The sequence below is a fragment of the Pezoporus wallicus genome, unplaced genomic scaffold, assembly GCF_028554395.1.
Source record: "Pezoporus wallicus isolate ANWC-B61680 ecotype Strahan unplaced genomic scaffold, APGP_CSIRO_Pwel_v1 scaffold_13239, whole genome shotgun sequence".
Classification (NCBI taxonomy): domain Eukaryota; kingdom Metazoa; phylum Chordata; class Aves; order Psittaciformes; family Psittacidae; genus Pezoporus; species Pezoporus wallicus.
In genome coordinates this window covers 2,737,858-2,763,353 of record NW_026642052.1, presented here as the reverse complement: position 1 = coordinate 2,763,353, position 25,496 = coordinate 2,737,858, and the positions used below count along the sequence as shown (strand labels likewise).

General features: G+C 39.4%; 1 protein-coding gene across 7 annotated transcripts in view; it reads left to right on the top strand.

Annotated features, from left to right (window-relative positions):
* The window catches only part of SORCS2 (sortilin related VPS10 domain containing receptor 2), a 549,260-nt gene that overhangs the window by 289,438 nt on the left and 234,326 nt on the right, over nucleotides 1-25,496 (top strand). The window lies entirely within an intron of this gene.

The following is a 25,496-nucleotide window of genomic DNA, read 5'->3' as shown; positions in this document are numbered from 1 at the left end:
AATAAAGGAGGTGTTTGGGGAATTTTGAGATTAAGTCAATATTCAGAAGGTTGGGTCTTTATATCACATCTTTATGCTCTGCCTTGCATTTGCCTTGTGGAATCCTTTTCCTCAGCAGTCCTTTCCTTCCTGTCATTGTCCTCAGTGACACTATTCCAACCTGGCTTTTTCCTGTGGACAATTCTTGCTCTCCCAGTCACTTGTAAAGGCTTGAGTTGGGAAGGAGACTGTTGTGTATTTGGGTGATTACAGCTTTCATTTCAGGTGTGCAAAGCAGACACTGAACTTCCAAGTCATAGATTGTTTTTCTACTCAGTCACCCGTACCAGATGTGGTCTGTACCAGGACCTGCTCTGTTTCGTTACCTTTTCTCTCATTATTCCTCAAAAGCAAAAAGGCATTGCTTCAGCCACTGCCTGCTCCTGTGATTCAGGGAATGCAGAACCAGGAAGAGTCCACAGGACTTGTCTCTGGACACCTGTATTTAATGATGCTCTTATGTGGATTTTGGAAGAACCTGTAGTTAAAATTATTCAGTCTTTACAAACACTCCTGTGAACATTTCATAGCCATGCCCAAGCAGTTCTCCATGTTTTGTGCAGACAAGGAAAGATGATTTCAAAGGAAAGGTTCTGTGCCTTTCTGGATGACATCCTGCTGCTTCCCAACCATTTTTTTTGTTAGCCTTTTTTTCTTTTTTCCCCCTCCATCATATATTAATTCTGTCTCTTCCTCCTTCAGAGACAGGTGGTGAGCTGGTGATACTAATGAGCTCCCTGCTGCCCAGGGAAGGCAGACTGAAATGCTTTGTGTTCTGAGAACTAACAGGCTGAGCACCCTCACTAAGGATGTAACACATGAGATGAAAGGTTTGATGCACAAATACTGTAGCAGACTTTTTTTTCACATGCACCTATGAACTGTGTTTCCCCCAAGAGAGCAACTTCCCCAAACGGCCTACCTAATAGTCCCATCTAACTGTTTATTGGGGTATTACTGTGAATGGTACAATAATCCCTCTCTTTTATGGAGATGGAGAGAGCATTAGGTTGTGGACACATGGCAATTGAATGCCCTGCTTCTCTGGTGTTAGCACACTCAGAAATAAAAACAAAGAGCACCTGCTGTTCCTCAGAATGTGTCTTTGAACATTATAAAAACTTTCTTGGCAGAAAGCCACTCTTTTCTGGGCTGAATCTAAAAAGAATGCAATTAATTATAGGAGCCGCAGACCTCTAAGGTAACAAAATGCAATTACCTAGGGATTCATGGTGGATTCAGTTATGCCATGTTTAAAATGTAACAAGGATTGTCAAAACTGACCTGTACTAAGGATGCAATTAAAGAATGATCCAGTTGGCCTGGAAGTCTAATGGCTGCAGTCATGTGGCCAGTTCAGGGCTGCTTACAAAGTTCTCAAGTGGTGGTAGTTATGTGGATTCAGCATGATCCTGTGGAGTTTTTCAAACGAATTGGTAATGATTCTGAGACCTTCTGTAATGGATTCATTAAATGTTCTCTCTCCAGCAGAGATCACAGTGAGAGATGTGTCCCTTTTTCTGCACTCAGCAGAAAGACTACAGACACAAGATGTCTAATAGAGGGAATGCAAGACATTCACTTTTTGTGTTTAAAACCAAATAAATACTAGTATCCGAATATTGGTCTTTTAACATGAGATCTTTTTCTCAAGAAACAGCATTTTGCTACTAGAATTGAGAACATTAAAAACTCCAGAATTTGCTATCAATTGCTACATAGAAATAGACCACTTAAATTTGAGGGATGGATAGTAAATCTAACTCTAACCTGACCAACTATTATAGCTGATAAAGAGATGTTGGTCTCTTATCAAAGCAGGTGCTTTGATATCTGTGATGAGGAATAGTACCCAGTCCACATTTAAGTTAATTACAGTATACTAACAAGTAACAGATGTGCTGCAGATGGCTTGGGTGATTAAAATAAAAAAGCTCACAAATAAAGATTTTACTGGTTTGGAAGCTAACAATAAATAAATGTGTTAAAAAGCACTATATCAAAACTCAAATAATTTAGTAATTGAACTAAAACTCTATTTGTTTCCTTATTATCAGTCAGTTGCTGTGAATAGGTTTAAAACAAGAAAATGAGTTACAGACTTAAACAGAGATGTTTTTCCCATTTGAATTAGCTAGTACTATGCCAACATTCACTCTGGGAAAATGTGTGTGAACTCTCTTCTTGATTCTGTGCTTTCACCAGTTTTCAGTAAGAACGTAAAATAAGGGTCAGTCTGAAAGTGGCTGACAGTCTCTTTAGAATGCACATTTACATTTACTGAAATTAAAGCTTTTTACAGGAATGCACTGGTTTCACCAAGAATGCTTTTACAAGTGTTTTGAGTTTATGACTGGAAATTTTGCCCTGAAAGGAGATGTTTAGGCAGGCGAACGCTAATCTCAGAAAAAGCAAGGTGGTCCTGTAGGCAGTGTAGAATCAAACTGAACCAGAGGTTCCCACAGGACTAGTGGGTATCTTCATCATAAGGTGTTTTGCTCTTCTGGGATGGTGCTTCTTCTATGGTTTTTGTTGTTTTGTTTTGGGTTTTTTTTGAGAAATACCTTGACGAGTCTTAATTCATATTTATTTTCATCCTAATTCAAACCATAGAAATTTATGGAGTCTCAGAACTTTCATATGACAAGAAAATGGTTTCCTGCATAGCTGTGAAAGGCGGCATTGTAAGGCGAGATAGACTGTGAAATGTTAGTAAAGCAAATGATACAATCTCAGTAAGTTAAGCATGTATGGGTGGGTTGGCCCAGTTTCTAAATTAATCATAAGAATTTAGACCACCTTGCTGTGAGATGTGATCAAGGAGAACCACTTAGATATGTGATGTAACATTGAATTAGCCTAAGGGGATCTAGTATATTCAGTAGCGTGTATAGGAGGCGGATCAAACTGTAGTACTCAGGACTGGATTAAAAAAAAAAAAAAATTAATCTTGTTGAAATTGTTCATAAGTAAGTTTTTGTTGCTTTATTGTTTCTTTTTCTCATGGGATCTCAAGTGACACTTTATCAGCAAAATAGCGTATGAATGTTTTAGTTTAAGAGGGTATTTTTAATATTAGGTGAAATAACTGCTTTTCAAAAGTGATGACTAAATACAGATGAGCTTCTGATTTCTGGATTTTGCTACTGCTGTTTTTGCAACTGCTTATTAAGAGGGGATCATAAGCAAGTAAGAAGAGAAAACTCAGCCTCTACTATTGGTGGTTATAGTTTGCTGTGTACAAGCAGAATATCAGATAACCCTACCCACTGCACAGAACCATGCAAGTTTCTCCCCAAATTTTAAGGCATTTTCCATTTTATTCTAGTAAACCTATGCACTATATAGTCATTTACACTGTATTCACATTTAAGCAGCTCTGGTAGTAGAATCACAGAACACTTTGCTTATGTTTTTTTCTTCTATCTCCTGTAAAAACAAACTTTCCACTATGTTCCCCTGACCTTTCTCTTTCACTCCTGCAATACTCCATAGTCATCTCCATGTGCTGCTTGGAAGGACAAGGGGCAATAAGTACTTGCTGTTGCTGATGAGGAATTTTGTGACTGCTATCGAGCCAGTGGCTGCTGGCTGCCAGATCCCCTCCTGGCCTCTTCCATTCGCCTTTCCTTCAGTGGAGATGCTAATTGTGTCCGTGGCCTTTATCCCGCTATTGCTATTCATAAAACTTGTAGAAGTTCAGGATTTTTGAGAGCTCTCTTTCCCTAAAATCTCTTCCAAACTCCATTTGGGATAGGGAAAGGAATTGAAAGGGAAAACAAATGATTCCCTAAGTCTTGTTTCCTTAGGGATTCAGATTAAAGACGTGTGTGTAAGGACTTGTCTCACACAGTATCAATCAAGCAGAATGCACCCTATGGTGTACAGATATAGTGGGGAAGATTAATTATGGAGGTGATCAAGTATTTAAAACTGTGCTTCTACTGCCATGTGGTAGTTTTGGGGTTGTATTATCTCAGAAATGGAGTTTTCATTTGTTCAGTCATTTGTTCCTATGTTCTAGATAGTTGTTACCTATTTCCAACTGTTTTCCCTCAGGTCATACCCAGAGATGATACAATTATGTGCATTCTTATGTACATATATATATATATGTCTGATATTTATTTGAAAAACGTGTTGCACTGTGCAATGTTCTGGGATATCAGAAGTAGGCATAAGATGTGCTACAAAATTATTTCCTTGCAGAGTTCTCGCACTTATTAAATTTGGTTTCTGTTAATACTTTCTATTAGTTTGGATTGCTGGATATGGTGGAACATTGTTCAGACAAGTTTTAGGTTTGATCATCACAGACACCCTCTTAAAGAGCTAGACAGGAAGGGGAAAAGAACAACATTGCCTTTTCCTGAATTTGCATCATGAAGCACCTTCTTAGAAATCGCTTTTAAATTTCTGTTATGTTATATGAAGAAGTCCTTCCTTTCCCTTTAGCTGTGAGGCAAATATCCAGACGCACAGAAAGATGGAAGCTGAATTATGTAGGATTGTTTAAGCTTTGTAGTGTGAGCATGTGCTGGTGGCACTGTGTAAACCTGGGAAACTCTCTCCCAGTAAAGAGAGAGAAAATGCCTTTTCAGTGCTGAATAAACCACCTCTGCTTTAAACATGGAAAAGCTTTGGTATTTTGGATTTAATGAAGCCTAAATATGTCAACATTGGAAGCTCTTTGCCTTCGTTAAACAGTTGTCAGGCTATACTGGCTGGCATTGTTGTATTTGTTCTGTCAAAATCCTTTGCAGCTCATCGTTTCCCAAGCTATGTCGATTCAGCTCTTCAGGCCTGCCTTTGTATTAGGTTGTTCTGTTTAGTTTTAGGATGAACTATATTGTTTCTCGATTTTTTCCCAAATGTCTTGCTATTTCTTTTGTTATGCATCCTACAAGCATTGATATAAACAAATTATTCTTTTGAATAAAGCTAGCGCAAGAAAAGTGAGAGATTCAAAATATCAACCATGAAAGTTCAGCTCCTGTAGATATTCTAATGCAATCTGATTGCATTCAAAATTGGCTTCTGAATGTCCAAGACTACAGCTCTTCTGGACAGAAGCACAAGGCTTTCATGCATATGAAGCTGATTGCCTCTACTGTCCCAAACCTGAAATCACTTGAGCTTGTTCTGCAAAGGGTTGTGGTTGTTACAAGTGTCAACTCTGTAATCGGCTATCAGATTTCTCCACCAAAAATACTTATAGTCAGGAGGCCTGCTCGGGTTAGTGTCTAGAAAACATATTTTGTCCACAGCTGCTGCAGTTTTTAATTTCTCTTTTCTGTGGTTAGCCTGCAATGGACTGCAGTAAATCACCTCCTTTGCTGTTGCATACCACATCTTGCTTGTAAGTACAATGCCAGAATTATAATGTGATTTGTTAATATTCCAGTGCTGAAATACTGAAGTTGAGGGAAACTTGGCATGTAGGATGATGGGTTTATCAGTATGAGTTCAGTAAAAGGCATGCATGTTTTATTGTTTTACTTACTCATTTTCCATGAAGTAACTTTGGAATATCCAGTTCTTTATTTTTGTCCAAAGGTTTTGAGGGCCTCCTGAAAAAAAAGAAAAACAACATCAAGGGATTGATAATCAAATGAAGCTACTAGAGTAGAGGCGGAAAGGTGGTCTCAGTTCTCTCTGAGAAAGTCATTACTGTTTCACTGGGGAGAAAAAAGGAGAAATGAATGAGGTTCTCTAGAGACTGTCTGTTCGGGATCAGTCAATTTTTGTTAATGATCTGGTTGATGGTGTAGGCAGCGTATATATTAATTTGTAGGTGTCATGGAGTCTGAAGGGGTTTGTAAGCATGGTGGAAGACAAAACTGGAATTCAAAACAATCTTGGCAAACAGGAAATAATTGGAAAAAGGGAGGAAATCAATTAGTGAGTATGAGGGTGAGCTATTGTGCTTCGACAGGAGCTTTACAGCCATTGATCAAGTGGAAATTTTACAGAAATAAAATTTGACAATTAAAATGGAAAACAAACTGAATTTGAGTCCTGTTTTAGTGATGCAGAAAAGCTGAACCTCACACTGGAATACATATGTATTTGAGTTTACATGCAAAAGACACAAAGTAGTCCTCCTGGTCAATTCAGATTTGTTGCGGCATCAGATGGGAGTTAGCATCAGAGATGAAGGAGGGTCTAGCATGTGACCTGTGGTAAAGACCAGATGAATGTGGGTTAATTATTTTAGAGAAGAGCAGTCAATGGGTGATGCTCTAACAGTCTCCAAATATATTTTAAATTGTCAGCAAAGAGGATACAGTCCCCACATGCATAGTGCTAGATGATGAATAGCAGGCTTACATGTTAGCAAAGAAAAAACAAAATAGAAATTACGGGAAACTTTGTAAAATGATATGCTGTTTGGATCATTTGCCTGAGGAGGCTGTAAAATCTTCATTACTGGAGGTTAATAAATACATGAAAAAACATCTGTTAGGGATGACAGAGAGATGCCTTGGTTGTGGTGGAAATGAAGTAGGTGTTCTTTGAAGAAATGTGCAGACCTGCAACCTATATGGTTTGTTTGTTTGTTGTTATTCTAATGGCAAATTGATATCAGAAAATGGATTGTAGGTTTTAGGGCTACCTACTGCTTTATGTACTTAAAGCCTGAAAATTTTCACACCTACAAGTAATATTGCCTATATTTAAGTGATAAGGGGGTTTTGTAAATTAGGCAGATCAATACTAGTATGCTGATCAATAATTATTTAATGTATCTGCAATAGATTAAAATCATATGTTATTATCCCTTCAGTATGTGGTAAATTGTGTCTTCCTTCTGGAGAACTTCCTTTTATTACCATGCCTAAAATCCCTTTAATCTACTCTGGCATCTTGATATAGATAAAATATATTGTGAATATTATGGCTTTTTTTTCAAGTGTCAGATTTATTCTGATTACTGTTGTGGCCTCCTGAATGTGGTGACTTGGAAAAAACAGTACGGACATGGATAGGCTCCATAGGCACATTAGCCTGTGAGGCATTAGAGTTTACTTCTAACCTTAGTAGAAGTTTATACAATAAAGCAAAATTTGCCTCTGTGGCTTTGGTGTCATTCATACTCCTGTTCTATGTGGCATGATACTTCTGTGTAAAGTAGTATAAATTCAGATGGGAAATAAATGTGAAGGAATATGAGAGGAATAACCTACGAAAGGATCTAATGGGAATTTGGGAGATGCAAAGTGTTCAGTTCCTTTGTCACTGATTACCTTGCCCAGGGTGGAGATGGTCATGGCAGAGCAGGCAGGGTGTGCCCTGTGGTGTTTGAGGTGGATGGGACACCTGAATTAGTCCTCTATCGGGGTGAGCAGTTCATCAGTAATCCAGTGGTCAGCAGCCATTCCGCCTATGGTCAGGACTTTGCATTTTTCATAGAGAAAGCAAGTTTTTGATCCTGTGAGGTGCTTCCTTCATGGCGGATTACAAGTGTGTTGGAAAAGTGTGCTTAGATCCACAGTAATGGAAGAATTGAGGATTGCAACACTTTCACTGAGAAGACAGTTATTTTTACAGTAGTTCTATACAAGAGATAAATATTTATAGACACTGTTATAGGGAATTGTAATCCTGACTGCTAATTGTGATTTATCAAATCAAGAAGCTTCTTTTAGCTATTTCATGCTTTGCGTTTCTGCCCTAATGCATGTTTGATTCCTTTTGTTACCTTAAATATCCTTCATCTTTTAGATTTGGAAGAATGGATAATTTCCACCAGGCATGTTTGTTCCAAGTTGCTGCATTACATCATCTTCTTATCCCAGCAAACACAGTAAACAGTTATTTCTGTCAGCTCTCCTGAATCCCCATGCAATGCTGTAAATTAATTTGATATTATACATAGATGTCATCTCCACTATGAAGGTAGAACACTGATATCTGATTGCTGAGCTTGACATTCACTATCATTTTAAAAAATTAAAAGCTATCAATGGCTTTAGTAGTAGCAGTAGCTCACTGTAGTTACTGGAGGCTGTGAGCATCACGCATGGTACTACTTAAGGACCAGATTTGGAGCTTGGTTTATGTGACTGTCATGTTGTGTACAACCATTACCACTTGAGAACATTTTTAGACAAATATGAACACTCTCCAAATGCATGTGAAGAAGAGGAGCCAAGAAGTGTTTGTGGTACTGACTGATGCCATTTGTAATTTTCTGTAGAGAAATCAAATTATGAAAGCTGAAACATTCCAAAATATATTAGAACAAGTAATTCCAAAGTTAAGATTGAATTCAGAGTGTTTCCAAGTGGCAAAACACTGTCAGAAAGAGGCACAAGTGTGGACTAGATGAAGCAGCACTTCTCTTGTGGTTAAGTTTATTGGGACAGGTATGGTGAGAGTTTTGCATCTCCAACAAATGCAACACACATCACAGTTCTGCTCAGTCATATTATTGCTTATAGTTCTGTTCAGTCACTTTTCACTTCAGAGAGGAGCAGTGTGTTTGGGGAGTACTTAAGCAAAAGGACATGCATTATTTAGTGCATATGCAGTGCACGAGGATTGATTGAGAGGCCTCATTAAAGAGCAGAAAGCTCTGTTGCAAGTGACTGATCAGGTGAACTAAGAAATCTTTTGTACTGCTCCTCCTGCATCCTTCTGTTGAGTGGGACTCAAGTTGCTGGGGAGAAGAAATGATGATTTTTGATTTTGGAAAGAATTTTTGCTTTGAATAGAAATGTTCTCAATGTAAGTGATTCTTAACCATTTGGATAAGCAGATATCATGATGAAATAGTATATTTGTGAAAGTCTCTCTATACTGCACGACGATAGGAAAATAACATTTACATTTTGAAGCACTCCTTGGGGAGTGAATTGTTAAAAAGTTCCATATCATCAGGGTTAGTGGTGGCTGGTAAAGAAATGGGTAGACCTTGTCTTCTGTGAAGTCTGCCTTATGTGTAGGCCAACTTAAGATTCACAGTGTGGCAGTTGAACAGAATCAGCCCTGCAAGTAGTTGTTATCACATACTTTATGGCATCTAGTGCCAATTCTGGTTTTCAGATCACTGTTTTTTGAAACTGAATTTTTCTTAGGAGCAAACCAAGAGCTGGTAATCTGCTCCCGTCTGCAGGTGCTTATTCTGTGATTAGGAGTTGGCATAATTTTTTTTCTGTGGATGGTGTGATTTGGTGGACAATATTCCCTGCAACACAGAGCCTGTTAGCAAAACTATCATCAAGAATGGTAGCGTTTCTCTCACACCGAGGATTAAGTGACAAGCCAAATGATACCATTGCGGAAACAGTGAGGGTGGAACCCAGAGGAGTGACTGTGGCTGTTATTTTTCTCTTAGACATCTTCCCTGTATTTGTGTGTGAGGTTGCAATTTAGTTTGGTTTCAGACAGGAAGCATATGGCAATGGGCTGGGGAGCTGCGGCTTTGCTGGGACACAGAATACGCAAGGAAGCCACACAAGTAATTGCATCTCTTGTTCTGCTTGAGTCAAGCAGCAGAATATTGCAAGTTTTCTGTGAATATTAGCTCATGATTGAGAATTAATTTATTCCAGTCCTGTCTAGACATGTCCTGTGCTCATTTTCTACAAATAGACTTCAGCAGGATTTGCCGCATCAATGCATTTTAGGTATACATTACAGAATGCTTGAGGATGGCAATTGGAATTTATAATCACAGATGCCTAGGGCTGAAGTCTGGTTCTACAAGTTGCAAGTTGATCAGACAAAAATGAACTTAACAAGTTACCTTATGCCATGACAGAGCTCAGGTATTTTATAGGTAACAAGCTACAGGTCAAGAATTACTTTGCAAATAATCTGAGAAAACTGTAGTTAACTTTTTCAGATAATTTACAAACAGAGGAGTAGTTTGTATAAATATACCAATGCAATGTTCTATGATATTGTGTACTGAGATAAATTTAATGCTCATATACATAGCATAGGGCTTGATTCCAAGTGTTTTACATAGATGGCTTTTTACTAGGGACTTAGAGGATGGACTGTTCTCTGCCTCAGCATTTCTTCCTTTCCTGTATACATCCTTGCAAAATATTTACCATTTTCAAGGAATGCAATTTGTCTCACCATTCTAGAGATTCACCCGTCTCTGTTATAATGGAAATGAAGGTGGTGAAGGTGGCAAGTGAATTCAGAGAGGATAGACTAAATCCAGAGTAAGTACATGGAGATGATGCAGTTAAATAAGGAGACTGCTGTAGGTTTAGATGAACAATTTTCCAGCCATCTGTCCTATTTTTCTCCCCAGAATTGATGGCAGAGTATCAAAACTGTTGAATAGTTAGTGATAGCTATTAGAAGTTAATAGGAGCTGTAAGCTCCCTATCTAGTGGTTCTCAAACAGTAAATAAGGACCACTGGTGGTCTGCAAGTTCGTGGGCCACTGCTTCATAGTCGAGCTGTGGACTGACATTGCAAGTATGATGTTTTCAATTGGAAGCATAAATTATAGTTTAAAAAAACTTCATTTTTAAAATATTCTGACAGAGGTCCACTTAATCCAAAATGTTTTAATCCAGTTGCTGCAGGCAGCATATCTGATATTTAAGGCATTTCTTTCCTTTTCCCTGAGGTGGGGCAGTAAACTGACACCAAGCACTGATAATGCTAAAAAGGAACATAATAGAAAATTCCAAAGCAAAACCAAATAGGCCTTCTCGTCTGTGTGCCAAGGATGCCTGACTTTGCTGTCAGTACTATTAGTGATGCTCTGACTGCAGTTTAGATAAAATCTGTGCCTCACATGTCCAGCTTTCAAAGTAAGGAATAATGCATTCCTCTCTCCTTGCTGGTGCTACACAGAGTCTTGTGTAATCACTGCCAAAAGATAAGAACGAAATGGGAAGAAAAAGTAGCAAAAAACAATGCTGCTCTGATGGGGAAGGCAAAGAAAATAGGTATGAGAAAGATTGTATGTGTAATTGGTGCTGTAATAATTATTTGAAATGCGATTACTAAAGGTCAGCCATCTCCAAAGGCAAATTTTGCTCTGCTGCCTGTGGGCTTGTACGCCTGGGAGGGAAGTTAGGGAGGAGGCTTAAAGAAGCAGGAGGCTTACAAGAAGTGACAAGTAGGGATGGGGTGGGCAGCAGAGGATAGCAGATCATCCGTCTCAGGATCTTAGCTCTTCCAATGATGACATCACATACATCTCTAGTTATCATATAGCTGACAGTATTGCTTATTCACTACAGCTTCAAGGCATAGGTGACCCTGCTCCATTGCTGCTTCATTATACCTCTGCCTTTGCATATCTGTTGCCAGAGGGACTGGGAAGCAGCAGAACTAATTTCCTACTACATTCTTCTGTGACATTTGACACATTCACTAACAAAGACATCTTATTTTTTTCCCCTAAATCTATACCTAAAGATTTGAAGACACAACTGCAAAGCAGAAAATTGAAGCCTGAAAATCAGCCTACAGTGTGCATAACCAAAGCTGTATTTGCTTTCAAGATACTGCATTGAAAATATGACATAAATGTTCTTTCCTCTTAAACTTGACAGTGTAAAGTGTGTGAAGATGTGAGAGTCTGAATGTGGTGTTATTTATTATTATTGTTGTTGTTGTTATTTAGTAAAGCCACAGAGCTGAAATGATAACTAAAACCTCATAATAATAAGTAGGCATGACTCATGGGTTGCTCATAAAGTGTTTGTTCCATTAATCCAGCTCTGTCAGGTGGCTTGAAAGTAATTACATTTTGAATATTGATGTGGATAACTTAATGGTTTGGAATCACTTGAAATCTCTTATCAATCCATCAGCTAATATCCCTTACTTTGCATTCTTAACAGAATAAGTGACTCAAAGCTTCTGACTCAATACTTCTTTTTTATAATCATTTGCACCTTCCTTTGATCATATAGTAATAGCCTTTACTTTTACATCCTTTGGATTCTTAGAGGCAACAGGTATGAACTTCACTATGCTTTATTGAGGCAAAACCAGAAGTGTCTCTGATCTCTTGTAATGTTAGAGGACATTTGAGGAATATGAAGCTCAGTTGTGTTGAATACACATTTATTTATCTATGTAAAATATGGAAAATCTGAGCATCTGAGACAGAACCTATAACAGAAAAAAGAAAATAAAATTAGAAACTTTAAGTGCTAATCAAAATGCTGTCCACAGATAGCTGCTGAACAGGCCATATGCGGGCCAATGCAAATACAGGTGTGACGTGACTGTTCATTGTTATGCTAGATTAGTCAGTTCCTGAAGACACAGCACTAATGTTGGAGGACAATTTCTCTGGGATTTGATAGGTCATCTGATTATCATATTTTGTATTATTCTTGCTAATTCATGCTGTAGAATAGATTAATTTGTAAGCAGGTAAATAAGGGGAGTGCAACTATATTGGAAGGAGTTGGAACAAAGGATCACTTTTCCTCCTGAGATAGTTATGCAAAGGGTCTTTAGCAAACACAAAAGAAAATTATTGCCATAAGTAATTTTCTGGGTAATGTTGCTAATGAGGGAAGGAAAGGGTTACCACAGAAAAAGATTTCCCTCCTTTATTTGAGAGTATATTGGGTATTTCTGTTGTTCTCACATAATGTGGTCTGTGTTGGCTTCAAAAAAATAGTGAGTGTTCTTCAATTAGAAAAAAAAAAAAAACAAGCCCAAAACCACACCAAAGAATAAAAAGTGGCTTAATAATTATTTTACTTGTCTTCAATCATAAGGTGGAATAATGAAATTTGTCTCTCCTTCTTAAAGTACATTACAGATGACCCTACTGTCCAAATTCATTTACTATTATTAGATCTTTTCAAACCTGAGAAGTGCTGACATCCTGTCATTAATACTCTTGTAAATTCTGAAGTAAACAGATTTCAAAGACATTTGACTGTTAGTATGACAACAAGGTCAAAGAGTTGAATGACAAGTCCTCCTGGTACAATAAGACTACCTATCAATCAGTTTTACTAGCAACTTCTTAATAAAGAAAAGAGATCAGAACATGACAAAATAGTATCTTGTAAAATATATGTGCATGACGTCCGTTTTGGTATCCTTGAACTGGCAATTAATATGATGATGATTAACTATTACATATGGTCTGGAAATATGGTAGCCTCCTGAAGAAGAACCTGTTCTGCAATTTAAAACTTGTGAAATTAACACTGGATATTAAAAATTGAAGAAAATATAAAATGCCTACCTATGAAAGGCATATATGTGAAATGACTTCAGATACATTCAACAGTCAAAATATTATATGTGTGAATTAGACATACTGTGAGGCTTTTCACTTGGTCATTATCTCATAATGGTAAGGAGATAATGATAAAAAGAAAACAAAAGTCAGTTCACATCCAGCGATCAAGCCTGATCCAGTCTGAACACAAGACAAATTTACATGTAAATTTACTTCATTATATGAAGCTGAGAGAAGGAGGGCAGACTGTAATCTGCTGTTTTCCGTTGGGTTAACCACAAATGTGGGGCAATAGGTATTGCATTGAGTGACTACTTCTAACCACCCTTGTTTTGCTATCTCCAGTGACAGCGGCAGTCTTAATTTCTTTGGAAAGGACTGCCTTGGAGTGGATGTGATTTGGAAATAAGAACAGCAAATGTATCTTAGTCTCTCCCCAAACACTGGCATGTTGGGTTTGATTTTATTGGTACAAGATCAAGCTGCTTTCTGAGTTGTGTATACAAGGTACTTAATAAAATATGCCTAGTGGGACTAGTAGCTAGCATTTGGGATCTGTACATTTATTTGTAGAGTAGGGGTGTTGTACTGAACTTTCACTATGAACCTGAGGCTTGACCGCATGTACCAAAAGGTTTGCCAAAACTTTCATGGTTAAATTCCCCCAAGGTGGTGGTTTTGAGTAGAATCAACTACAGCAGGAAAGGGGGGAAAAAGCCAAAAAAGGTTTCATTGGGCAAAACCACTTCTTTCCCCCCACCCCCGTGTAAGCTTGACTGCTTTGGGCAGTTGAGTAAAACTTAGTTATATGACTACACAAAGAAATGTAGTTATAATGCTTCTGTGCCATCTTTCAAACTGCAAATACAGAATTGGGGACATAACTGTAATTTCAGACTTCATATCCAAAGCATGTGCAGGCCCTATGCTGTAGGTGCTTTGCTTATCAGTAAATGTGTATTTTTTGTTGGCTTAACCAATACTGCTGCACAGTTGGGTACTTCTTTGTCAAGAGCAGACTCCAGGCAGAATTCTCATTCCACTTAAAATGACAGAGCTTTTGTTTTTAGTATTTGCTTTTATGTTTGTAGTGGTGGACTTGGCAATCCTGGGGTAATGGTCAGACTTCATGATCTTAAAGGTCTTTTTCTATGTTGATTCTATGATTCTACTCGCTCCCATCAGATATTTGTACACATTAATAAGATTTCTACTGAGCCTTCTCTTCTCCATGCTGACCAGTCCCAGCTCTCTCAGCCTTGCCCTATGTGGTAGATGCTCCAGTCTGTAATCATCTTTTTGCTGGCCTTCCTGCAGTATGCCAATGCCTCTTTTGTACTGAGGGGCCCTGGTACTGCACATGTGTCTCACCAGTGCTGAGTGGTAAGGATCACCTCCCTTGGCCTGCTGGCAATGCTCTTCCTGAGGCAGCCTGAGAGACTGTTGGCCACCTTTGCTGCAAGGGCTTATGTTCAACTTGATGTCCATGAGGATCCCCCTGGATAGCAAAGCTGCTATCCAACCGGTTGGCCTCCAGTACATACTGATGCATGGGGTTATTCCTCTCCAGATGTAAGACTTTGCACTTTCCTTTGTTGAGCTTCATGAGATTCCTGTTTGCCCGTATCTCTACCAGATGTTATAGTCACTGATGTATCAGCCACTTCTCAAAGGTTTGTATCATCTATAAACTTGCTATCATCATCCCATGGATCTCTTTCCCATCATCTTGGAAGCTCTGAAGTCTGCTGACCTCCACCTGCTGCTCTTTGCTTGGTGACCTAGCAAAGGAGCCTTTCTCCTGCTGTCCCAGCCTCAGTGAGAGACCCCAGCCACCCCAGCAGCCACTGACCTGCAGAGCTGCATCCTCTGCTGGCAGCTCCATCTGAACTTGAATGGTAGATGCGAGGAGAAACATGTAAAAACCTTCACTGCTCCAAAAAAGAGCTCATTTTCAGATGCAGGGTCATTTTTCAAATCTTGTTAATCTCCCCTACTGCCAGACTAGAATGTGATTGGAGTTTTTGGCTTCTGGAGTGCTTTGTGTTACTTTGAATGTAGAGAACTAGTCTTATTCTGTGGGGCTTGTTTTCACTTTCATTTGAAATTACATGCAACAATTTATAGTAGACCAAGCTTTCGTTAAGAGCAGTTAGTCATCATCAAGTGAATGAGTGTATTAGTGTGTCACTATGGTATATATCAACCCTCTCTCCTATAAAGCACAATGTCAGCTGTGAACTTGCTGTTTGTGTGACTTTCTTTTTACAAAATGGATCCGGCATGGCATGTATTCAGGCTTCTACCAGGTACCATCTCCTTACGCCTTTATTTTTACAACATTCATTACCATGAAGTGGAAGCACCATAGATCCATGTGAAAATGTTAATAGCCATAAAACCGCCTGCTTCCTGTAGTTATTACTATGAAGTGTGATCTTCTTGGTGTGGAAACTCCTATGTAAATGTGGGTATTTGTCTTAGGATTCTGTTTCCCAGCAAACTGTGACATAATGCAAAGTGCACTGCATTTGCCGTGGCTGGCCCCTCATAATCTGTCAGCTTAATTTATGGGAACACTTCAAGGCATCTTCTGCTGCTAATGGTCTCTGAGTCCTGCAGGAAAGACTGGTTCTGCCTCCTAACTTTAAGAGCCATGATGGTGGCACAGTTTTGTCTCTTTTCTGGATGTATTTTGGATTTCTGTCTGGCCAAGGGTTTGGAAGAGCTGCTGTAAAAGCAGAAACATCTGCTGAGGCTTTATGTGCTGCCGGCTTGCCAAGTTCAACAGCAGGCCAAGCTACAGCTGATGGGCTCAGCCCTCCCCAGGTGTCACTGCAGTTACAGGAGAATGACTGCAAGGGAAATTTGGCTGCTGAAAGCTCTAAACAAAATAAATTAAATAAGAAAAAAAAAAGCTTCAGCAATTGTAGAAGGCTATTAGGAGATTAGGGCTGGGGTCATTAGCAAGTAACAGGAAAAACTCCTGCTCAAGCGGTTGTGAGCGTCTGAATTCCTGCAGTTGCCCTCGTTACTGCAGCACACTCTGGTCCCTCCCGTCCTTACCTGCAGGCTATCCACTGTGTTCTGCAAACTGCCCTTTCAGGTGGCACACGAATAAGGTGATTTTAAAGGCTGTGAAAAAAACCTGATCTTGTTTAACTATCTGAATGTTTTCATGACTTGAGATGCATCATGTATCTAGGCTGCATCAAAAGGAGCGTGACCAGCAGGTCAAAGGAGGTGATCCTGCCCCTCTACTCTGTTCTTGTGAGACCTCACTTGGAGTATTGTGTGCAGTTCTGGTGTCCTCAACATAAAAAAGACATGGAACTGTTGGAACAAGTCCGGAGGAGGCCTTCGAGGATGATCAGGGGACTGGAGCACCTCCTGTATGAAGACAGGCTGAGGAAGTTGGGGCTGTTCAGCCTGGAGAAGAGAAGGCTGCGTGGAGACCACAGAGCAGCCTTCCAGTATCTGAAGGGGGCCTATAGGGATGCTGGGGAGGGACTCTTCACTAGGGACTGTAGTGATAGGACAAGGGGTAACGGGTTCAAACTTAAAACAGGGGAAGTTTAGATTGGATATAAGGAAGAAGTTCTTTCCTGTTTGGGTGGTGAGGCACTGGAATGGGTTGCCCAGGGAAGCTGTGAATACTCCATCCCTGCCAGTGTTCAAGGGCAGGTTGGACAAAGCCTTGGGTGACATAGTTTAGTGTAAGGTGTCCCTGCCCATGGCATGGGGGTTGGAACTAGATGATCTTAAGGTCCTTTCCAACCCTAGCTATTCTGTGATTCTATGATTCTATGTCAACGTCATTCACAGGCAGACATGGTATGGCCCATGGGCAGGTGTTGTTTCCAAAATGGACAGTGAATTCAAAATGATGCATTAAAATGTCTTGTAAAGGTTTTGTTCCTGATGCAATTGTAATAACTTAAAATAATCACTTCTCTGATACTGGGGACATAGGAACTGATGAACTTGTGCTGCATCTGGACACTGCCCACCCTCCATGCATGATGTGCACTAGCGGTTTAGGGCAAGCATGCCAGAAAATCCACAACAGACAACCACTGGACAGTTGATGGGTCTCTAATACACTCAATATAAGGCCTGATAACTTCCGAAGTCTATATTTCTATATTACTTACTGTTTAGGATAGTTTTGTTCTTTATATAAATGTCCAGCTACTCCTTTAGTTCTGCCAAGCATTTGGCTTCAGGTCCAGAGTAGCACATCAAATTACCAACAAAACATTGACTTCATTTAACTTTTTATAAAGTGCTACAACTTGGCCATATAAGTCACTCCCCCTCCCACCTCCCCCAAAGCAATCATAAAGTTGAGGTCAGCACTTCAGCAGCAAAAGCAAAAATCATAGAATCATAGAATCATAGAATAGTTAGGGTTGGAAAGGACCTTAAGATCATCTAGTTCCAACCCCCCTGCCATGGGCAGGGACACCTTACGCTAAATCATATCACCCAAGGCCTCGTCCAACCTGGTCTTGGCTCCATCTTGCCAGGGATGGAGCACTCACAACCTCCCTGGGCAACCCATTCCAGTGCCTCACCACCCTAACAAGAAAGAATTTCCTCCATATATCCAATCTGAACTTCCCCTGTTTAAGTTTTAACCCATTACCCCTTGTCCTATCACTACAGTCCCTAATGAAGAGTCCATTCCCAGCATCCCTATAGGCCCCCTTCAGATACTGGAGGGCTGCTATGAGGTCTCCACGCAGCCTTCTCTTCTCCAGGCTGAACAGCCCCAACTTCCTCAGCCTGTCTTCATACGGGAGGTGCTCCAGTCCCCTGATCATCCTCGTGGCCTCCTCTGGACTTGTTCCAACAGTTCCATGTCCTTTTTATGTTGAGGACACCAGAACTGCACACAATACTCCAAGTGAGGTCTCACAAGAGCAGAGTAGAGGGGCAGGATCACCTCCTTTGACCTGCTGGTCACGCTCCTTTTGATGCAGCCCAGGATACGGTTGGCTTTCTGGGCTGCGAGTGCACACTGAAGCCGGCCCATGTTCATTTTCTCATCAACCAACACCCCCAAGTCCTTCTCCGCAGGGCTGCTCTGAGTTAAAGAAGAATTCCACTTATTGAAGAGTAAGTAGCTGACTATTATAGTTGGCAGAGCCCATTACTAAAGGAATATATAATTGCATGTGAACGTGCATAGACAGTTTATTAAATTATTATCAGCTCTTCCTAGATTTCATAAATGTTCTTGTTGCAGCCAGATCTAGTGGTTGCAAGAAAATTTGCTGTTCTTGTCAGGAAGCACAAAGCCAAGTTCTCTCTTCTCATACATTCCCAACATCCTTCTTGCCTTCCAAGGCGCTGCCTGACTGAGAATGAAGTCGTTTCAGAAATATTTCAGCTGTGTATAGTGGTTTAAATAAAAAGCCTGGGCTGTGGGAAATACCTAGAATTTTTCCGTGGTGGAAAATTTTTATGTTCCTTGTAAACCTCTTAAACCATCCTTTTCCCCAAAGAACACAAGTATGTGAGATGAGAGATTTTCTTTTTGCAAGTACTTATTTCCAGTCACAGCATCCATAAACGAGGAATTGTACTGGAAGTGATATAAAGATGTTTCCACTTTTGGCAATATTTGGAAAATTCCATTTTAGCACCAAAGGCTTTTGTTTTTTTTCCTTTTTCTTTTCCCAAAAGTTTTCAACCAACACACCTTTTTTTCTTCAAAGAAAGTAATTTATTCAAATTGGTGGAAGGGAATTTTTACACTATGTAAGAGGTGAAGTATTCATTTCTTTTGTAGGTGGTAATTAAGCAGTTAATTTTGTTCCAACACAGCCCTTTCAGAAGTAATAAATGTGAGCTTGTGAAGGAAAGCCTTTTTATTAAAAAATATACACCTCATGGTAAAATTCTTCCTGTACTCTGCTCCAGCTCGCATTTTTATGGTACACCTCCCCCCCAAATTAATATTAATCATTTTTGTAGCACTGTGTGAGCTGTCTTCAGTAGCAACCCCCTCAAATGCTCCATGATATATACTTTATTCCTTGCTGAGACCTACTAATGCAGTGCTGGATTTGCAGCTGCTGAAACTAAATCTGACGTGTCTGTTTCTTAGGATAAATGCTTGCACAGTAACGGCTGAGTCCATGGTACCTTGAATTCAATGACCAAAGTGCGCTAAGAAATTGATCTTTCTCTGTTTCCTGCAATTTCATTCTCATTTTCTATTCCCTCATTTAGGTACCTACAACTGTTTGTGGGACTGAGTTGTAAAAAGGACTACTGAAATTTTCCAGCTTAAAAGCAAGTTTTCAAAACCATTTATTTGAACATGGATCATTTCAGTTGCTTTGTTTTTAACAGGACAAATGGATGGGTAGAAGGATTTTGGGAAGTTTTTAAGGTGCCTCCATGCCCAGCTGTGTCCTGCAACTGCACCTCAAGGGCAGCCTGCTGCATTGCCTGCCCCAGCCCTGCCTGGTTTGCAAAGCTGAGAAGGAAGAAATAGCAGAGAGCTTTTACTTTTCACAGAAGTAAGACATAACCCTGCCTTCCTGGCAGTGTCTTGTCTGCTTTGTCGCTGTGACACTGCTTGTTTCATGGTTGAATGGGTTCATCACAGATATCTCTGTACTGCAAGCATGGCTACAGGCTGTAGCTTCCAAGACGTGTCGTCAGTGAGGGCTGTCTGTTGGTGGTGGAATTAATGCACCAAGGCAGTAGATTCAGAATAGGTGTCTACCTAAACTAACACTTTCTGGGAGAAAGGTGGTGGCTGCAGCTAATAGAAGCTCATGTGACGTTTTGCAGGCCTGTAAAATATAAAGGCTAATTATTGGAGCTGTGCAGCAAAGTAGAGCTTGAAAGTGTAACTGATAAGCAGGGCGATTATAGGCTAATGAGCAGGAAGTTTGTGGTGTAATGAAGGACTAATGAAGGGCTGCAAAAGATAACTATAGTTGTGTGCAGTGAGGCTGTGCAGAGTAGGAATGTTTAATACAGCACTGAAAAGATATAGTGTATATACTACAGATGCAGTGCCCCTATTGGAGTTTGTGTGTGTATATTGTTCAGACTAAGCAATTAACCCAAACCAGTGCATGATAAATGCATGACAGAAGATACCAGTAAGGGAAAACAAGATCACAGAAAGTGTCTATTACATAGCTTGAATTTCTGTGCCAAATAACAATCCCATCTGTATTCAGAGCTCTGCTTATCACCTTCCATGCTCCCTCATCAGAAAACATGAATGGTTCCTGTACCAAGATTTGTGTCTGGACAGCTCTGAGACAGGGTAATTCCTTGAAAATGCAGGTCTCAAAACACTTTCTGCAAAGGTAATTGCAACATCAGGGTAGAAAGTTGTAGCCTGACATGCCAGCAAGGGCCACAGTCAGCCCAGGTACTGTGTAGCATTAGGGGAGCCAGTTGTCAAACCCTCAGGAGAGAAACCAAGGTGTAGCATTGTTTAGCATTTCTCTTCCTTGATTTTTAAGTAGGTTGAAAAATAAGGTTATGTCCTACTCTTCCCTGGGAAGTAAGGATCTGACTCCCTAAAGTCACCTAGCAGAGTAAACCTTGCTTTTATTATCAGCTACAGAGGACTGGTTTTCTGTCTCAGTGCAGCCAGTTGAGCTGGGTATACTTCATGCATTGAATAAAAGTCCAGTTGTAGAATTTGTGATGCTTTGATTGATCCTCCTCCATATGAATGTGGCTGTTCAGTGTTTTAATTACAGTTGTTGTTTTTTTTTTCTGTGGATTTTTTTTTTTGGGTCAGTATTTTACAATCAAACATACATCCACAAGTCACTAAAAAGCCACTGCAAATGGCTGCCTGTCCTTTATTGTGCTCCTATGGTGTGACTGAGTCTGTAGGGCTCTTCATGCGCAAACAATACCCGTAAAAAGGGGAAGGAATCTATATAAGTGTATAGGTGCAGAGTTGCACTATGTTAGTGAGCAGGTCACTTCAGCTAAAAAGCACAGCAGGTCACTTCAGCTAAAAAGGCTGTTGTGATAATCCACAGTTCTTAAAAATACCTCTGTTATCAGCATATGTGATGGATATATGTTGCCAGTAGTGGATTGGTTAGTAAAAACAGGATACACTCATCTTAGTGCTTTTGGAAAAAACCCTCTGCCTAAATGTGAAGTTTCTAAACTGTTTATTTGTTAGCTCTTGCCTACACCATTGATTCTTCAGTGTAAAACTGGATTAAGGAAGCAATATTGCTGTATTCCTGGTTTTGAGAGGAAAAATATGTTACTTCAAACGGCTCAACTTTTCTGGAAAGCAGAGAGAGGGAGGTATTTTCACAAAATACTCCAGCAGAGCTTGTATGTGATGAGTAATTTGTTAATTGGCTTGCTAGGAGTCATACTCTTCTATAGCCTTTGAAGAAACTTTCACCTGCATGAATTTCTCAATACATGAGTCAGGTATTGGAACTGAATGCTACAATGTGTTTCTACTCTGAAGAAAGGCTTTGGGGTTTTAGAGGTTTTTTGTTGCTTCCTAAAAAGATTTTATGAGGCTAACCAAAGTGTCTGCAATTTCCACGTTGTACATGTAAGAGCCCTTGAAGTCTTTGCTGTTTAAGTAAAAAAGATCCATTAGTGTGCCACTTCCTTAATGATATTCCTCTGGTTAGGTCCCTTTCAGTATCCTGACATTTGGTGTTGGAACTTCTCATGTATGGGTTTTAGGTACTCTGTCAGCCAGTTCTTCATTACTCTTCTGTCCTCTAGATACCTATTTTCCTTACAGACATTCGAGGTATAGGAGATGCTGCTGTCTCTTTTCAAGTGAGGGGCCAGAACACAAAGGAAATGGTGTTACACCATCTGTGATAGAACAATACCATGGATTAATTTCTCTTGCACTTTAAAGTTCATGGTGTAAATACTGGTTTGTTCTTCTGAACAAAAGGAGGTGAATGTGAGAAGATGACATTTACAATACAGTCTAGAGAAAATTAAATGGGAAGAAGTCCAGTGAGTGTTATGCACATATCCACTCTTCCTTGATTCTGTTATGTGCATCTCAATCAAATATTTTTTTAACAACTTATCAATAATATAAACCACCATATCTTTCTATATTTTTTTTTTATTCCTTCCTCCCTTCCCTAGAGGCTTTCATTTTGTTCCATTAGTTAAATAATCCACAAGAAATTTGAAATCTCTTCACTGTTTTCTTCTATGGTTTCTAGCTAATCAGGCTTGTACCGTATGGCTCATTTGGCTAGAATGGAGCATGAGATAATCATCAGGAAGAAGAGGTAGAGGAAATCTGATGAGCATGTGTATTCCAACCATTCTCTTTCCAGTGTGTCTCTTCAATTCATTAAAGAAAAAGAAAATGAAAACAGGGAATGAAGCATTTGCAGTTCACATTTTCTTTCAGTATGAAATTTGACTTGGGGATGCAATTTTTGTCTCTCTAAAATGTTTAATCAACATCTTGCTATATAAATTCTGATGTTTCTTATATATATATTTTTAGTATATACTTGTAAGCATAACCTGGAAAAGCAACTAACAATGCCCAGTATGGAATCATAGGTGTGAGTCATGAGTGGAAAGCTGCATAATGGCAGTGAAGTTTAGACAGGCAAACATTTGGTTCGTGTCTCTTTTGGTATCTGTTAAATTTCTTCTTCTTTCTCAATATTTCTGATGGAAGATGTCCAGACTCAGCATTTAGGTACAGTTCCAAATTATGTTAGGCACAGATTTATTTTAGCTCACATATAAAAAAGTTACGTTTTTAAGGGCAAGACCTAAATTTCCTCAGAATTTAGGGGCTTTGGAAGTTCTGTTTCATCAGGGTGCATTCTGTACTGCTTGGAAGTTTTCCCAACTATCGTTTGAACTCACAGTATTAAAACAAGCCAAAAAGATGTAATTTCATATGTACTATAATATCATTTTCTGATTTTGATGATTGTGACTGGAATATACCTTGTTACAGAAACAAGTGATTTTTTCCTTAAAACAAAAAAAGAATGGCACCTATTTCAGCAGGTGTACACTCTTTCAAAGAAGCTATTACCCAGCTGCAACCCTGTCAGATACAGGTTATTTGATGTCTGCATCAGTACATGAGTAATGTTCCAGCATTTGTAATGGCACATCACCTGAATACTGGAAGATGTGTTTACTACAAGTCCTTCACTGAGTTTTGCTCTACTAAGAAACATCCATACGATCTGTAGCCCATAGTGCACAGGTGGATGAGCAGTAGCAAGAAGCACCCTGTGGATAGCTTGCTATAGCACCTGCAACATCTCAGAGAAAGCCAAAATGCTCACTAACTGCATCCAGATCACTCAGAACTGCAGGTCAGGCCCATCTTTAAGAAATCAGACTTTACACTTGCTCTGATTTATGGAGTTCTGCTGTTGTGCTAACACTGTAAATAAGCCATATTATAGAAGGATGTTTCACTCTTCTTATCAGGTACATGTATATCCTCTTTTAATTATACATTGGAGTATCTTTTCATTAATTTTTAGGGAGGGAAGAGAATGTATTTATCCTGATAAACACAGGTGGTTAATTTGAGGTTTGGTTTGGGTTTTCTTCCCCTCTCAATACTTTTGGCACAGCAGAAAACAATCTTTTTATGACTGGAAGAACACAAAGGGCTCCTCCTCTCTTGAGTGTGCTACAAAACACATTTTGTGCTTCTTAATAAATTCTTTAAATAGGCATCATGCAGTGAGATCCTATGCATCCTCCCCAGCCCTGTCTGTAGCCCAGTAGTGCAATTACAGGGAATTCTGTTCTAGCTGTGTGCTACAAAATGTTAATTCTTTATATATGCGGAGTCAGGAGCTTGGAACATATATCTGTAGTAAAAAAATTGTGACCTGTTTTCTCTGGATTATAGCAGATTTGGAAAACCAATTATTTTGGACAGTTCTTCCCTTGAATGGTGTCCTTGAACTGTATCCTTTTGTGTGTAAATGTCTCAAAGAGTAGCTGACATTCCTGAGCTCCCTCACAGCTGGGTTGCAGCAAAAAAGATCTGGGAGTCTGAATAACTTCCTTTTATTCAGACTTAAAGCAGATCTTCTGCATATCCAAGTCTTCCTGCTTAGGCATGGTGTACCTTTATGGTTATGCATTGGCCTGTTGTCTAAGGTTGGAATTGGATTTCTTTTTTTTTCCTGTTAAAGTAGCTAATTTGTACCAGCAAATAAAAGATTTTTAGCTATAAAGCTTTTCTACTTTGTCTGAAAATACTGTTGTTATCTTAGTATGCTCTATTTGTTACAACTTTTTTCTTGTAGTGCTTTTTCAAAGTCACAAGAACTAGAAGAGGAAGTTTTAAACTGGGGAACTTTTTATCTTTGAAATTGCTTATCGTCTCTGTGCTTCCTGCCTGTACTTTTTTCATACTTTTTTGATACAGTTGCTGCCACAGTCGCTCCTGCAGCGTCACTCTCCAGTAGTCCCATTGTATTAATCCTGGAACTGCCTCTTCAGATAAATTGGATCATCTTTAAGGTTCAGAGAATTATTTCAGGATGTTATTGCTGGGCAAGCAGCTGACCTGATATTCTTTCCTCAAAGAGAATACATAAGGTTCTCTTTCCATCATACGTACTTTTTCTGCATGATTTCAGTACATTTGGTTTGAAGTCAGTATTTTAGTCTTTGCTTTAATTTCTTTTCTGTCAAACACCTCCAGCAGATTAGGTTTGGTACTGTCCATCCTATTCCCCTGAGAATTTCAATTAGCTCATTGCTGAATACCCAGTGCAATTGTATGTATTTGATTTCTACAAATTCATTTGTCTGAACTGAATTTTTATGACTTCATTAACTTTTGCAATGTGTTGCTGTATATCTGCAGGTGAAGCAACATTATGGGGGAGGGGGGCAAGGATGGATCAAATCCATTCAGGTATCACTATAAAATAAATAAACTCTCAACTTTAGGCTATGAATGTGGTCTGTGTGTCACAGCTTATGCCCAGTAATTTTTTGATGTTCCTATGAACTTCTGCAACGACTTCCTTGGGTGAGAACTATGAGACAGCAGAGCCCACAGGGGAGCAATGAACGTGGTAGAATGGGGCTATAGGGTATAAATCACTGCATAGACAGTCCTCAGTGTCACATGGGGAGGGACAGAGGTCTCATGCTTGCTGTCTTAGACATGAGAGTTGCTGCATGTTCCAAATTGTTTGAATAACGCAGAGGTACTGGGCAGAGCACCTTCGGCTCTGTTTGCTAAAGGAGATTG